The sequence below is a fragment of the Orcinus orca genome, chromosome X, assembly GCF_937001465.1.
Source record: "Orcinus orca chromosome X, mOrcOrc1.1, whole genome shotgun sequence".
Taxonomy (NCBI): Eukaryota; Metazoa; Chordata; class Mammalia; order Artiodactyla; family Delphinidae; genus Orcinus; species Orcinus orca.
In genome coordinates, this window is record NC_064580.1 from 115136795 (window position 1) to 115152993 (window position 16199).

Consider the following 16199-nt stretch of genomic DNA (forward strand, 5'->3'; position numbering starts at 1 on the left):
AAGTTACCTTCCATTCTGGGTATGAATCCAGCCAAACCACCGACAAGCAACATTTGGAAATTAGGCAAAATTGATTCCCAGATGCAAGCAAAAGTTCAAGGTGAGGGGGCGGGGCGAGGAGCAGACTCCGATGGAAAAGAAGTCTAGAATACCAATAAACCTCAGCTTTGTGAAAGCATATTTTTATGGAATTTCATAAACATCCCCCTGTGGTCCCTTGACATTTCCAACCTAACTACATGCACACATGGAGAAAATAGGTTTATAGGATAGCCAAAAATGAGAGATGCTCAAATAGGTAGCTGGAAGGTGTTTTTTGCTTAAATGAGGAATCAAAATTCCCACTGGGTTCAAGTACCCAAATGACCTACACACTTACACTAACTACATGTGTGGGAGTGACTGCTTTGGTCAAAAGTGCAAGGGAACAGATGGGTTTTGGGGTCTCCTGATGGCTGGGTGCCAGCCATGGCTTTAACTGATAAGGAGCAGTTTCTTTGCATAGATATTTAAATTAAACAAGTGCCTCTCACAGCCAAGGCTTCTAACTGTTTCTAATTAACACTCATGCAAGCTGTGAAAACCTTTACCTGCAGCCATTTTGCTTATTTTGTGAATCAAAATGATATATTATTATTATTATTATTATTATTATTATTTTGCGGTATGCGGGCCTCTCACTGTTGTGGCCTCTCCCGTTGCAGAGCACAGGTTCCGGAGGCGCAGGCTCAGTGGCCATGGCTCACGGGCCTAGCCGCTCCGCGGCACGTGGGATCCTCCCGGACCAGGGCACGAAGCCGTGTCCCCTGCATCGGCAGGCGGACTCCCAACCACTGTGCCACCAGGGAAGCCCAAAATGATATATTATTAAAAATGCTTCTCTTCTGTGACTCTCATATGTCCTCACCTCGACAAGCGTCCTGAGAGAGGCAGGCCTTTATCAGTTCAGGCGGGAACAGTAAAACTGGATCTGTTGAGAAGAGACCAAATTTAGAAAAGTTACTCCCTGACCAGCAAGCTACTCATGTACCCTTGTGCACTATGAACGATCATTCTTCTCTCTTTACTCTCCTGCCAGCATGTTTCTAGCTGGCATCTCTTGCCCTGCTTCCTCTAGGGAAATCTGTCCCTAGACCTTAAACGCTGCATCATCAGCTAGAGAAAGACCCAAGCAAGGAGAGCAGAACCTCCACTCTTGACTCTGGAAGAAGAACTCTAGCAGAAGCTCACAGGTCTGCTCTTTGGGCATCTAGCAGTTACGAGGCTCTCCTGAGGCCCTCGTGGCTATCTAGAGTCTTAATGCAGTATTCTACTAGAGTTACCTGCAGATTCTGCCTGATCCAGCCACAGTGCGGCAATCTCATCAGCTCCTTCTAGACTTTGGACAGAACTTCTTAAAGTGTGTGTCTACACACAGACAGACAGCAATGTCTCTTGTCCCTTTTGACATCTCACCTAGACCTAAGGTCCTTCACTAGGAGGCAGTTCACTCCTAGAATCAATTCCAGACACTTGGAATGCAAATATGAACAGGACAGAGAAAGCCTCTCTCTCACTTGTGTTTTTATTCTCATGGGCCAGACCTATAATTAGTCTCCATCAAGATATACAAATGACCTGCAATTCTTCCATGATCTTCTCACCATTCCTACAAATGTTATTATTGAAGTCAGACAGGCAATAAATCCTGCATCAACCATGCAACTTTTTAAATGCCACGTGGGATCTTTTGTTGCGCAGCACGGGCTCCTCTCTAGTTGTGGCTGGGCATAGGCTCCAGGGTGCATAGGCTCTCTAGCTGTGGCACATGGGCTTGGTTGCCCCGCGGCATGTGGAATCTTAGTTCTCTGACCAGGGATGGAACCGGCATCCCTTGCATTGCAAGATGGATTCTTAACCTCTGGACCACCAGGGAAGTCCCCTACGCGGTTTTGGGTAAGGTTTAGTCTAAATACTGCTAGCCTCAGTTTTTCACTTAATGGGAAATAACAATGATCCTTGCCATCCAGGGCCTTAAAGCAATTTAACCAATTACAGGGAAAATTCAAAGGTCTTGAAATGTCAATGTGCTATGTAACAGCTAGACACTTTAGTTTCTAATCAAAAAGAAATGTGGATATTTGGACCTTGGGTGGGTAATCTTTAGAAGTTCTTTTGAGACTAAAGGTTAAAAGTCTCCTTGAGAACATCTTAGGATAGTGCATATTTATATTTAGCATTTTCCCCCATCTTTCGCATTGTCAATGTTTTTACCTAATCTTAAATGAACTAATCACAGATCAGAAGTGACTTGTTATAGGCAAGGAAATGGAGGAGAACTTTCTACGACTGCCAGTTAACAGGCACCCTCCAGCCAGCATAGCTTGACAAATCCTAGAATCCCACCGGGTGCTGAGCCATGTCAGCCTCGGTATAAGGTGTCCAAGTTAGCAGAGACAGAACCTGGGCTCAGAACAAGGAAAATTCTGAGTCCCTGGGCCACCTCTTGCTTCATAGCAAGATCACAGAGGTGTGGTTTCCAAAGAGAAGCCAGTGTAACCTATGAGGAATTTGCTGTACCTGAGAAAGGAAAGAAAATAATTAAAGGAAGGGGACAGGGAAGGTGCTAAACCAAGCAATACATGCATTCAGGAAACTGGGGAGTGGGGGGTTAATTCCTTGAGTATCTCCTGTGTCCTGGGTGCATTACAAAGATTATCACATTTAATTCTCACAACATTCCTGATAGCAAAGTATGATCCCTGTTTTGCAGATAAAGAAACTGAGACTCAAAAAGTTAGTTAGGAATTAAGGATAGACAGTTACTGGTGGAATCAGGTTGGAACTGTGATCTGACTGACTCCAAAGCAACCCAAGTGGCAAGTTATAAAGCACCAAGCATTAGAGCTACGTCATGCAGGCATTTACTCTACAGATGATTATAGTAAGTGCAACTCATAAGACTTACTGGTACATGGCTGCAGGGGGAGACCACATCCCAAAACGTAGGCCAGAGTGAGCAACAACTCCAAGTGTATAAACTACGGTTAGAAGATGCCCCACACTGAGATTTGGTATTCCCGTATTCTGAAAGCTTCAATCCCAAATTAATAGGAAATCTCATCATTCATCAGAAAGGAATCCTGACCCAGTTACCACACACCTTGCCAGAAAATTGACAGTTAGCAAAGGTGAAATCAAGTGCACACACAGGACCTGTACATGTTTTAAAGAAACATATCAGATAGCAATCTGGGTGAAACAGCACCAAATGGGGAATTCTTACCAATCAAGTCTTGTGGTTTGGACGCGTGTATTGGACAGAGACTACGACCAGGACAGGGACAAGAGACAGCATTTATTATACAGGAGCATTAAATGTAACCCAATCAACATTAGCACTTTTTGTCATGATCACCTCACCCAAACCCATTCATTCCACTGTGTAATGGAACAGGAAACAACAGGGGTCAGGGAGCCTTAAGCATGCAAATCTCAAACCTTGCCCCCAGCTTCCAATACCTGAATTCACTGAAAATTTTTAACAGTGGCACAAAGTGTTGAAATAATATGTTAGAAGCCAGCTGAGCTACCAGACTTGCCTTAGAGTGAAAATGAACTGAGTGTCTCTCAGACTCAGAGACTGGAGGCTTTCTGTGTATTAAATATGGTATGTGGTCCCAGCAATGTCTGCAGATCAGGAAAATGGCCAACAATGTATGGAGGGGTAAAGATTTGGAGGAGTATGACCTACATATTAATTTAATTCCTGGCCTATGCCTTCAGGACCCCTACCAAATAAATGCCACAGGGAGGGTAGGTAGGCTGGCCGATTGCCATTCCCTGCTTCCCACTTGGTCCATGAATCTCATCTCTCCCCTTTTCCATAGAGCTGAGCTCTAAAATTACATTCAGATCCACATTCTCATACCTGTTGAAACGAAGGAAGCTAAGCAGCACCCCGAACTCCTTTGACTCCCGAAGTTTGTCTTCTACAATCTAGTGCGTTCCACCCTTCTGCTGTCTGCTACTGGCTTTCCAAAAAGAATAAAAAGAAAGATCAAAACTTTGGTGTTAAAAAGGCGAAGTGAGGTTTCTTTGAAATCAGAACAGTTTGATTATGCCAATGTCTCTGTAACAGTGGCACGCACAGTGTACAGAGGAATACAAATAAGTATGGGGGAAAAGACTCTCCTGCTTAATTAAAGGAACTGGTTGTACAAACAGGGTCTCCACCATAGAGCTAGTCAGCAGTGCCGGAAGTGACCCTGCCACTGCTGGTAGTTCCCATTTCTAGAGACCCAGGGAAGGGGTTCAATCGTGTTTAATGAAACAGGAGACAGCAGAGTTGCCCTCTGCCCGACGGCCCTCACCTCACACTACAACACTACACAGACATGCACTTAATCATCTGGCTGGTTCTCACTACTGGTTCTGGTGCCTTCTTCTTCATGTTACAAGCCCACAGACTGATCATTACTGGACTTTTCCACAGCAGGACCTGAGAAAGGTGATGGTTGAACAAATCTGCCAGGAGACTTAATGAGGGTGGACAGCTTAGCACCACAGTGGGCAAGTTACTTAACTTGGAAACTTATTTAGCTGAGTGGCTGAGACAAACATCCTCTTTTTTCCTCCTTATCCAGAGGAACTTTTGGAAATGGCTGGGGGGGCCAGGGTCCCGAATCAGGCAGAGTGAAAGATAAGACAGGGACTGCACTCATCCTGTGGCTACCAGATCAGATGAGACTGCTGCTTCAGAGGTTTGATTGCCCCTTCAAAATGAACCATAGTTCATCCTGCTTTAATCCAACACCACAGGGAAAGTAGGAAATATTAGGCTAAAAGGCAATGTCCCTTAACTTCTATGAGACGGAGTCTCGAACAAATCTGTTTATTCTATTCAATACCATAGCTAGAGACTCAGGCAGGATTACGGGTAATAAACCTTTGAAATGGGAGGCTGAGCTGTTCACCAGATTCCACAACAACACTTCATGGGGTATTGGTGTAAGTAACCAGTAACACAGTAAGTTAGAAAATCACAGGCATCAAAAAGCAGCTAGTATCATTTAGGGTACTTTTAGGAATAACCCCAACCATTACATAACATTGCTACTGTCTGAAACTGACAATAGATCCTTCAAGGCAGTAACAATAAAAGAAATTTGACAGGTGCTAACATTGGCTTGTGTGGATGTGGCCTCTGGAAAATATCCGCCCCTGTAAGAATCCTATGAGCAAAGTGGACGCAAAAAAGATGCCTTCAAGCCTGACCCCTGGACCTACATACCACAGTTAAACATTTTTCAAGGGGCTTCCCTGGTGGCGCAGTGGTTGAGAGTCCGCCTGCCGATGCAGGGGACGCGGGCTCTTGCCTCGGTCTGAGGGGACGTGGGGTCTAGCCTGGTCTCAGGGGACGTGGGGTCTTGCCCTGGTCTCCGGGGATGCGGGCTCTTGCCTCGGTCTGAGGGGACGCGGGCTCTTGCCCCGGTCTCAGGAGACGTGGGGTCTTGCCCCGGTCTGAGAGGATCCCACATGCCGCGGGGCAGCTGGGCCTGTGAGCCGTGGCCGCTGCGCCTGCGCGTCCGGAGCCTGTGCTCCTTGACGGGAACGGCCGCAAGAGTGAGAGCCCCGCGTACCGCAAAAAAAAGTTTTTTCAACGTTTAGGGCTTGAAACGGTAGTATTTGTGAGGCTAGTTAATGTCCCAATGCCTAAAACCTCGGTACCTCATCGTCACAAAGGCAGAGGCAGCTTTCGATCCTACCAACAGTCTGTCTTTCTAATTTCTAAACATAATACAGGAAGAGAATATTTGGAGATCACTAGTGTTCCACCAATAAAGTCACTGAGATACTGAACAGTATACATAATTCAAGTAGAAATCAAGAACAAGCCAGACAAATTCAATACCAGCACCATTTTACCTCAAAGCGAGAATCGGGGTTCCTCTCACTGAGTTCGGTCGTCAGGTTTCTGAGAGAAACAACGGTCTTCCTTTCATTTAATTCTCCCCCTGAATAGAAGTTAGATGTCTTCCCCCGAATAAGAAGTTAGATGTTCGTTATGGAGGCACGAAAGATGTTCGTCATGGAGGCACGAACGTAGACGGGCGACTGTTACCGATTTCAGAAGCCTGCCTGGACGGAATCTTCAACAGCACAAACCTCCTCCGCAGCACCTCACCAAAGGGGCGGGGTCAGCAGCGCGTGGGGGAGGAGCCTGAATTCCCGCGTTTTTCTGTCCTGACTAACCTGGTACCCAACCCTGCTGGCCTTCTTGCTTACAAATAGAAACTGAACAAATCACTTTCCCCCCTGTGGAATAACACCTGGGAAAGAGGACCTAGACCAGAGCACAATTTAGACAAATAAAGCTATGCCAAATACACAATTGCCGAGTAAACGGCACGCAATCTGACGAGAAAAGCACACACACACACACACACACACACTCACACACACTCAAAATTACTCTCTGAGGGGCCAACCAAGAATTAAATACACAGTGACAATAGTCGTGCAAAGATTTAAAATAAAAAGCCAAAATCAGTTCCCTGGAAGCCACAGCGCTCTCCTGTACCTGCTCAGCCAACAGCACCTTAACACCATATGCAAAGGTGTATATGACCAAGACCAATATTTAAACAAATAAAACATTACAGAGTCAATCATGTTGTAACATAAAGCACAACACTGTGCCCAAGTTCAGCTAAGTGATCCATATTGTCAAAAATCCAAAGCCCTCCAGACGAAGTATATTATTAATTACAATATTATTAATGTATATTACTACACGCTATATACTCCTCTATAAAAAGCACACTGTAACTAGCCAACTATCAATGACAAATAAGAATTAAACCAACCTTATGCAGGTGGGAGCAACGCCTTGTTAGTTCACCTCTGAGAGCACTGCTTCACCACCCACCCACCTGAGGACCCAAGATAGAAAGGGGCCCCGAGACCACGCAGAACCCTCCTTTTATAGCCAGTTGACGGCTCCGCCCATAAAGATCCTGATTGGTTGGGGCAAGAATGACTGACAGGGATAGTATCCACTCGCTCTTTCTCTGTAAGGGGAACACCTGCCTGCATCACAATCAAGGATTCCAGCGTGGAGTGTTTGTACAGAATGGTCAGAACCAAGAGCCTACATGGTAATAATGTTTCAGAATGGGCAGGAGCATACCACCATAACGGGAAACTGGAGGGGTGGAGGGAGTGGCTAAATGGACCGAACCAGACAAGTGCACTTGTGCAATCAGGGGGTGTGGTGGGGATGGTATGGTCCGCTATTTCAATTCTTTCTACCTGACTCTCCAGAGGCCTTCAAGGGGAGAGAACACAGAAGAATTAAAATCCTCACCCCTTGGAGGCCCAAATCATGTGATTAGGATTGGTTGACCATAGGATTGGTTGTCCAAAGTGCAGTTCCCAAGTCCCCTGCATCCATATCAGTTAGGGAGCTGCATTCTTTTGTTATTGAGATGAGATTCACATAACATAAAATTAACATTTCAAAGTGAATAATTCAGTGGCATTTAGTACATTTACAGTGTTGTGCAACCACCACTTCTATGTCATTCCAGAATATCTTCATCACCCCAAAAGGAAATCCAGAACCTGTTAAGCAGTTGATTCTCATTCCCCCTTTCCCCAGCCCCTGGCAACCATCAATCTGCCTTCCGTCTGTATGGATTGCCTATTCTAGACATTTCCTATAAATGGAGTCATGCAGTACGTGACCTTTGTGCCTGACACCTTTCATTTAGCTTACTGATTTTGAGGTTCATCCAATACATATTCATAATTACTTGTTTATACAGATATCTTCTAAATCTGATAGGATTAAAATAGAGTTACAAACAAAAAAGTACCTTTATACTTTCTTTAACATCTATCTATGTAGTTACTTTTACTGATACTTTTATTTCTTCATGTGGATTCAAGTGGAGAGATTATCTTTTAATTTTAGCATGAAGAGCTGCCAATAGTGTTTCTTGTAAGGGCAGCTTTGCTAGCAACAAAGTCTTTCTTTTTGTTTATCTGGGAATGTCTTAATTTATCCTCCTTTTTTCTTCTTTTTTTTTTATCGTAGTAAAACAAACATAACATACATTTACCACTTTAGCCACTTACAAGTATACAATTCAGTGTCATTAAGTATATTCATAATGTTGTGCAACCATCCCCACTATTGAGTTCCAAACTTTTTAAAAAAATCATCCCCAAAAGACACCCTGTACCTATTAAGCAGTCAATCTCCATCATATGCTATTGAAATTTAGTTGGTATTAATCAGAACTATATTGTTATAAGTTAAGAGGTCAATTGTAATCTCCAGGGCAACCACTAAGAAAATAATAACTAAAAAATAGGTTGTAAAAGAAATTAAAGGGATTTAAATGATATACTAGAAAATATCTACTTAATACAAAAGGTGGCAGTAATGGAGGACTAGAAGAACAAAAAGTCTGTAAGACATAGAAAGTAAATATTAAAATGACAAACATATATCCTAACTTACGAATATTTAAATTAATTGTGCATGGATTACTGTAAATGAAACACTGCGATGAAAAGGCAAAGATTAGCAGAAGGGCTTTTAAAAATGATCTGAGTATATATTACCTGTAGTACACACACTTTGCATTCAGACAGAAATAAGTTGAAAGTAAAACAAATGAAAAAGATATACCATGCAAACGGTAATCAAAGAGAGCTGGAATGGCTATTTTAATACAAGACAAAATAGACTTTAAGACAAAAATTGTTACTAGAGACAAGGAACATCTTCTAATGAGAAAAGGTGAAATCACTCCAGAAATTATAACATTTATAAACGTGTATACACCTAACAACAGAATCCCAAAATACCGGAAGCAACGAGTGACAAAATGGAAGGGGGAAATAAACGATTTAAAATTAACAGTTGGAGACTTTGATAATTTCGATAATGGACTGAATAACTAGACAGAAGATCAAAGATCAACAGGGGAGCAGGAGACTTGGTTGACATTATAAACCAATTAGACAGCAAACTATAGAACACTCCACCCCAAAATAGCAGAAATCATCTTATTCCGAAATCCACGTGGAACTAACTACAGGATAGACCATACACAGGCCCTAAATCAAGTCTTGATAAATTTAAAGGGATTGAAATTAGACAAAGTACCTTCACAAAACAACAATGGGATGCAGTTAGAAGTTCATAAGATAAATAAATTTGGTAAATTCACAAATATGTGAAAATTAAACAACACACACCTTAACAACCAATGGGCCAAAGGAAAAAAATCACAAGGGAAATTAGAAAATACTTTGAGATGAATGAAAACTAAAATACAACATAACAAAACTTATGTGACACAGGAAAAGCAGTACTTAGCGATAACTTTACAGAGGTAAAGGCCTATATTAAAAAAGAAGAAATATCTCAAGTCAATTGCCTAAACTTTCCCCTTAAGCAAGTAAAAGAAGAAGAACCAACTAAACTGAAAGCAAGCAGAAGGAAAAATATAATAAAGATTAAAGCAAAAACCAATGAAAGGAAATAGAAAAATAATAGAGACTATCAACAAAGTAAAAAGTTAGTTATTTGAAAGATTAGCAAAACTGACAAACTTTTAGCTAAACTGACCAAGAAAAAAGGAGAATACTAACTACACAAAAATCAACAATGAGAGGACTTTACTACTGACATTACAGAAATAAATGGAATTATAAGGGAATACTATGAAAAATTGTATGCCACCAAACTAGATAATACAGATGAAATGGATAAATTCATAGAAGTACGTTGTAAGGCATATAATATATGATGTTTTAGAAAGTGTTGATTTTGAATCAGAAAGTTGTGAGTTTGTGCATCAGCTTAACCATATACTGTGAGCTTGGGAAAATTACTTCTCTGGATTTCAGTTTCCTCAGCTATTAAAAATGGATAATAACACCTACCCTGTGTATCTTTTTAGGATTATAAATTACATATGTTATACATAACACTAGATTATATATAAGGAAACATTATATATTTTATGTATTATAAATATACATATATTTATACTTCAGGAACTAGCAGTTCCTTTTTAGGGCTTCTTGCTGGTTCTCTTTCTCACTTCTAAACAACAGAGTGAGTGCTCAAGTCTCAGGCCTTGAGACTCTTCTCTAGCTACCCTTATCCATGTATTGATTTCAGAGCTTAAATACTACATAAAAATATATTTGTATATATATATGTGTGTATGTATATATGTAAAAACATTAGCAGCCTAACACAATATCTAAGACATAGTAACTGAAAAATGGTGTTCATTTTTACCTAAATGGTAGTTATTATTAGAGAAAAGTATTTGGCTCAAAATAGGTGCCAGAAAATTCCTTCCCACCTTTCCTGGTCTTAGCTTGGCTCCCATGCACTTATAGTTTCCTTCTCTGCTTGTGCTTCTGAATTGCCCTCATTTCTCTCCGGAACATCCTTCACTCCTTCCCACTCTCATCTCATCCTTGCAACCTTGGCCTTCCTAATAAAGACGTGGCATCAGGCATGGACCTCTTTGCATCTGCCTTCTGGGCTAATTATTTGACGCTGGACACGAATCCTGCTGCATGATCAGCCCTTTGCTGCCCTCACCTGGCCTATTGCAGTGTTTGTTACAGTTGACTGGATGACCACTGGCCAGTAGAGGCTCAGACGGACCTAGTTCTGACAAGGAGTGCACAGAAAGAATTCCCTGGGGAATTCAGACTAATGCGTCCCTTTCTCTGGGAGATAGGAACGAAGAGGCAATGGCCAGCTCAATGTGATACCACCAAAAGGGAAAATTCAGTGCCTTCACAACAGTCTGTTTCAAAATTGGTCAGGATTACTCATGGCTATGTCAGCATTAGACGGGGAGAAGGCAATAGTCATATGGGAACCCCAGGCCTCATATGATTGCCTTTCTGAGCTCAGTTCAGCTTTGGACCTCTAAACACTGGGACCTACCTAAGCCAAAACTCTATTTCTAAACATCAATGCTCTCTTCCCAGTCTAGCATCACGTGCTACTCTAAGGAGCGGGTGGGCGATGAGAGCACCATCCCGTTTACTGGAAGAGCGTTCCCCACAAACAGGCACACTCTCACTGCTTCAGCTCTCCACGCAGCCACTTCAGACACATAGGTTAACACGTGAAGGACCTCTGTGAAGTTCTTATCGACTTTTGTCCTTCGATAAAACAAGGCTGAGCTATGACAGCGTTCTGTAAATGCACGTGAAGAAAAATTTATTACAACTTAAAGCAATAGCATCATGAAGTTGAACATAATACTCTATTATAAACTTCAAATCGTGTGACAAATGAAAAATGGCTACCATAAACAGGAAGGTAAACTGTGCCCTTTGGCAAGAAGAATTTTGGTCCATATCAGCTCTAAGGGAAAAAAAAATTCAAAACCCTTTAAATGTCATTTGCAGATGGTGTCTATCTGATCTACTACCAATTTAGCCTGTCATGGAATCACATATACATGACCTGCACGAGACGTTTTAGGTCATCTGGGCTAACCTCCCACCCTCTTCAGGAGACCCTTTCATAGTATTCTTGACAGCCTGTGAACACAGACTGGCCTGAATTAGAAAATCAGTCCGAACAACAGACAGCCAAGTTGGTCGTATGACTGTTTTCACACCACCTTATAAAATGATTTGAAATATATTTTTCTGAAAAAAGTACTACAAGCATTTATTACATTGTTGATTTGCATAGAGTTCTTTCAAAACTAGGATGAATAATTCAAATGGAAAGACTGTGAAAGAAATTGCAGTTAAGGGAGGGTGATATTTTACTGCAAGCGGTATGGTAATCAGTGTACAACAACGTTCAAACTAATTGTAGGTTTTAGTGGGAAAGCTGAGATTGGAAACTATTTCTAAATAGCAAACTGGTAGTCTATCCACAGAGTTAACACTGGCTTTGTACTTCACTCTCATTGCTCATTTCAACACATAAGCTAAACAGTGAGTTATTAAATGTCCCCAATCTGTTCTATTAATAAAATAGAATTCAATACTTGTTTGCTGAGTTAACGAAGGAAGGAATGATGGTTGTCTAAACCTGCTTCATGGGATCTAAAGAAATAAATACGATACTTTTCTCCAAGGGCATCTAACGGTTCTATTCATTTCCTATCTTGCCCAATGATTTCCCCACCTTCACAGAAAACATGTGCCTTTTGTCTACGCCTTACAGTAACTCTTCTGGGTGCCGATTTAAAGCATTAGATCCATATCCAGACCTCAATCATATCACTTACTACATTCTAAGTTCTAATAACATGCTTATGAAGAAATTAGAAATATGTAATTATAAAGCATGCATGCTAAGGAGCTCTTGGAAGGCTAAACTCCTATGGGATTCAACTATGTACGCTACGTCACTACCCCCTTTCCACCCCTAGTATTTCAACTCTAACCCTAACCTAACTCTGGATACAAACTTATAAGAAACCACTTTACAACTCTGGATTCTAGAATGATGGCAAAGACGTTCTTTCTTTCTTTCTTTTCTTTCTTTTTTTTTTTTGGCCACGCCAAGCGGCATGCGGGCGGGCTCTTAGTTCCCCGACCAGGGATAGAACCTGTGCCCCCTGCAGTGGAAGCGCAGAGTCTTAACCACTGGACCACCAGGGAAGTCCCGCAAAGACTTTCTAATGGCAGTCCTTATCAGTTGGTCTAAGTAATGAAAAATTAACCACCTAATTACATGACATTTCTTCCTAAACATTGATGCAATTATCAAACAAGAGCGTGGCCAGAGAATGGTGACACAGATCCTTGACCAAGCCTTCTCTCAGGCCTTGTGACTGTGGATAAATCATTTAAGGTCACTGTGATTCCCCATTCTTCGATCTGAAAATGGGGCTAATTTGCTGCCTTTGTTTAACTGTCAACTTCCTGGAAATGTGAGTTTTGAGTTCTCCAGAGAGGAAAGGTACACAATGGAATGAAAACAACAATACAAAGCAGGAGACAAGATTGCAGTGTCAGCTCAATCATAACCTATGTGGTCATTATCTCACTACATTGACACTTCTTCACTTATCCAGTGAACAGTGATCTCCAAGGTTTGAGACTGTGGACCAAGTATTAGGGAAGAATATTGAGAATGTGGCCTAACTGATCTTATCAGGAATTCAATATGAATAAGAACATAAATGGTTCTGTGTGTTAATTTCCCAGTATTAAAACACACACACACACACACACACACACACACACACACACACACGGATCTCCTAGAAAACCTTCTCTGAGAAGATTGGATGAAGCAGCTGGTTTTATTTCTATACTCAGTAAAGCAACTAGTATGTGGCACAAAACAGCCATTCCTTTTGTGACCCTGCAAAATAATCAGTGTTACAACTGTGTGTGCATATATGTGCAAGTATCTGTTTGATAGCCTTGAACAATATTAAAATGCTCTGATCAGATATTTTTCTCACCAGTTCCTCTGGGGAGAAGTGCAACGCTTAATGCAAAATTCAGCCTAACCTGTTAACACAAAATGTGTCCAAAAAACTCTGGAGATTTACAGCCTGAATGTAGAATTATTCCCTGTTCTTTTACTTCTCGTCCAAATGCAAAGAAATTAACTTTCTGGTCATAATTTCAGTACTTCTGGGACATTATCGGGACCAAAGTAAAAACAGAATATCATTATATTGTCAGGTCCTATGGCCGAGTGTGACTAATAGCTGCAGTGTCACAGACGTAATAATCCAATAAAGGCTCTGTGTACTCAGGGCCAAGTTGCACCAGTGCTGGGAAACATGTAAATCTAGTGGCAGCAGATTTCAATCAGCAATTCAGCTTTGAAGATCACAGGTCTATCTGTGCCCTCCCACTTTTGTCCCCTCATCTCACACCTTTCTCTTGAGTACTCTCCCTCTCCCCTCTGTGGATTCTTACTTTTGCTCTATCCTTGGAAAGCCAAAGCAAGAAGCACCCCACCGTTGACATTTTCTAAGACTTCAATATCAAAATTGCAATGTTCCCTTCCTCTCAACTTGTTATACAGATTAAGTAAATTTAAGTTAGTTTTGCCTCTCTAACTAGATTGTAAGGTCCTTGAGAAAAGGATCATTTCTTGCCATGCTTTTTCATTCTCTCTTCAATGTCTGGCCTTGTCGTGAGTTTATTTCAAGTATGTCATGCGCTCTGAATCCTGAGCAAATTTATTTTCTTCATTGTTTTTACCTCCCAAATGAGACAGGAAAATTTCTATTGTATGTAGCCTTTGAGGACTGTTCCAGTTCTCCTGTTTCATGATGGTCCACATTTGCACTCCAATGGTCAAATACCTCAGTACTCTTTCCTCTGTGTCCACTTATTTTCTATGATAGTGTCAGATCCATTAAGAGGAATTCACACCTGACTATCAAATTAAAAGAGAACTAATCAATAATGCTGATTTGATGTCTGTGTTGCCTAGAGATAATAGGCTCTGCAGTAACTACCTATGGAGAACTAAATTTTAACCACTAGTCCAATGTTAAATATAACCTTCTTATGATATTTTACCTACATTAGTCTATGGGTTAAACAACCTATTCTCCAGTTTATGGCCAGTGAGTTTTTAAAAATAGTCTATATACCATGTAGCTGGAGTTAACCAGTGAGCCAGCATTAAGGCCAAAATGGAAGCTAAAAAGGAAAGCCCTACCAAGATTGCATTTTCAGATAAGGAAGGCAGAAGGCTGTCTCTTGATGGGCCAGGTGAGGAGTTTTGTTTCACTCACCATGTTGGCATATATTTGCCCCCCAAACATTTTATCTTATTCTGAAGGATTAACCTGAATTAAAACCCCCTGATTTTGCCCTTCATTATCTCTCACGATTAGTCACCTTCTAAAAGGGTTGAGGAAAATTGTGTAGTGGTTACACACTTGACTTTTTCAAGCTAGTTTGGGCCCAGGCATCAAAGAGAGCTAAATGACATTTCAGAAGTTTAGTCATTTTGAATAAAGATTCCCCTTCCTAATGAATTTGAGCAGAAAAATATTGCATTTAGGTAAAAAGGCGTAAGAATCAAAAACAAGGCAAACACTTGCCTTATGAATACCACCACCATTTATATAGTACTTATCATTTACAAAGAGCTTTTGTATACTGAGAACTAAAAGCCTCAACCCCCTCATAGCTCACTGCCTACATAAACATGATTTTACTCTTCAGCTCTCTTATCAAACATAATTTTACTATTCTACTGTATTCATCAGCACGACTTTACAATTCCAGGTTACTCTTGCTCATGAAGAAAAACATTGCAAATAATTCTGTTGCTCACTCTGGAAACTTCCAGAAAAAATACTCAAATGAACTACAGACTTCCAGCAGAGAGGACTGAGATCAATACCCTGTCTCAAAAACCTCCCGTTGTTGTGTCCACCAATCCTAAAGTATTATATCATGATCCTTACCTAATCCTAATCAATCTCCCATACTCCAACAGCCACCTTTAACCAGATTCCCAAACCTCATAATTATCCCCATTTAGCCTTCAAGTTAGTACTCTTCCTCACCACAATAAGGATAAACTCAACTTGGCCTTACCAACAAGTTATTCCGGTGGTATTTCTGATGACCCAGCATGCAACAATGCTTTTACCTTCTGCCCTCATAACAGCCCCTTTAAGAAGCTGGGGAAGATCTCATCATCTCTACTTTATACTTAGAGAAATTAAAGTTCAGAGAAGTTAAGTAATCAGCAAAATCAAAGAACATCAGCAGTGGAAGAATGAAAACGGTTTAAGTTCAAAGTAAGAGTTCTTAATATTAAGTATGAGATCTTAGAAGTCAGCCTGTGCAGATAGGGAAATAGGAGATCTTTAAGACCAGAAGGGACAAATAAAAATAGAAAAGGAAACGCACCTGGGTCTACATTCTCTTCAAGAGTGTATTACATAAAGAAGGATGTTTAAGTTCTTAAAGATCACAACGGGTGACCAGGATTGTGGAGAACCTAAGAAATGATGAGATGTAAGAACTCAATAATCAGAGGGGGATGACTCCAATCCCACTCACTGAAGGAGCCATGAGCAGGAAATGATTAAGAAGCACAAGGTGTATGGAAATAGCAAGTAGGAAAATACCTCTTGATGATTAAGACCAAAAAATCTAGACGGATTAGAAGAAAAGTCCAGGACTATCAGCATAAAATAGTCACAGACTAA

The 16199-nt window shown here is 41.1% G+C and overlaps 1 protein-coding gene across 1 annotated transcript in view; it reads right to left on the bottom strand.

Annotated features, from left to right (window-relative positions):
- USP26 (ubiquitin specific peptidase 26) overlaps positions 1–16199 on the bottom strand; it is a 115558-nt gene that overhangs the window by 86411 nt on the left and 12948 nt on the right. Inside the window, exons 4-5 of the mRNA XM_049704541.1 lie at positions 3911–4009; positions 908–970 (exon numbers count right to left, since the gene is read on the bottom strand). The gene's annotated coding sequence lies outside the window, so the exon portion shown is untranslated. The remainder of the gene's footprint in view (positions 1–907; positions 971–3910; positions 4010–16199) is intronic.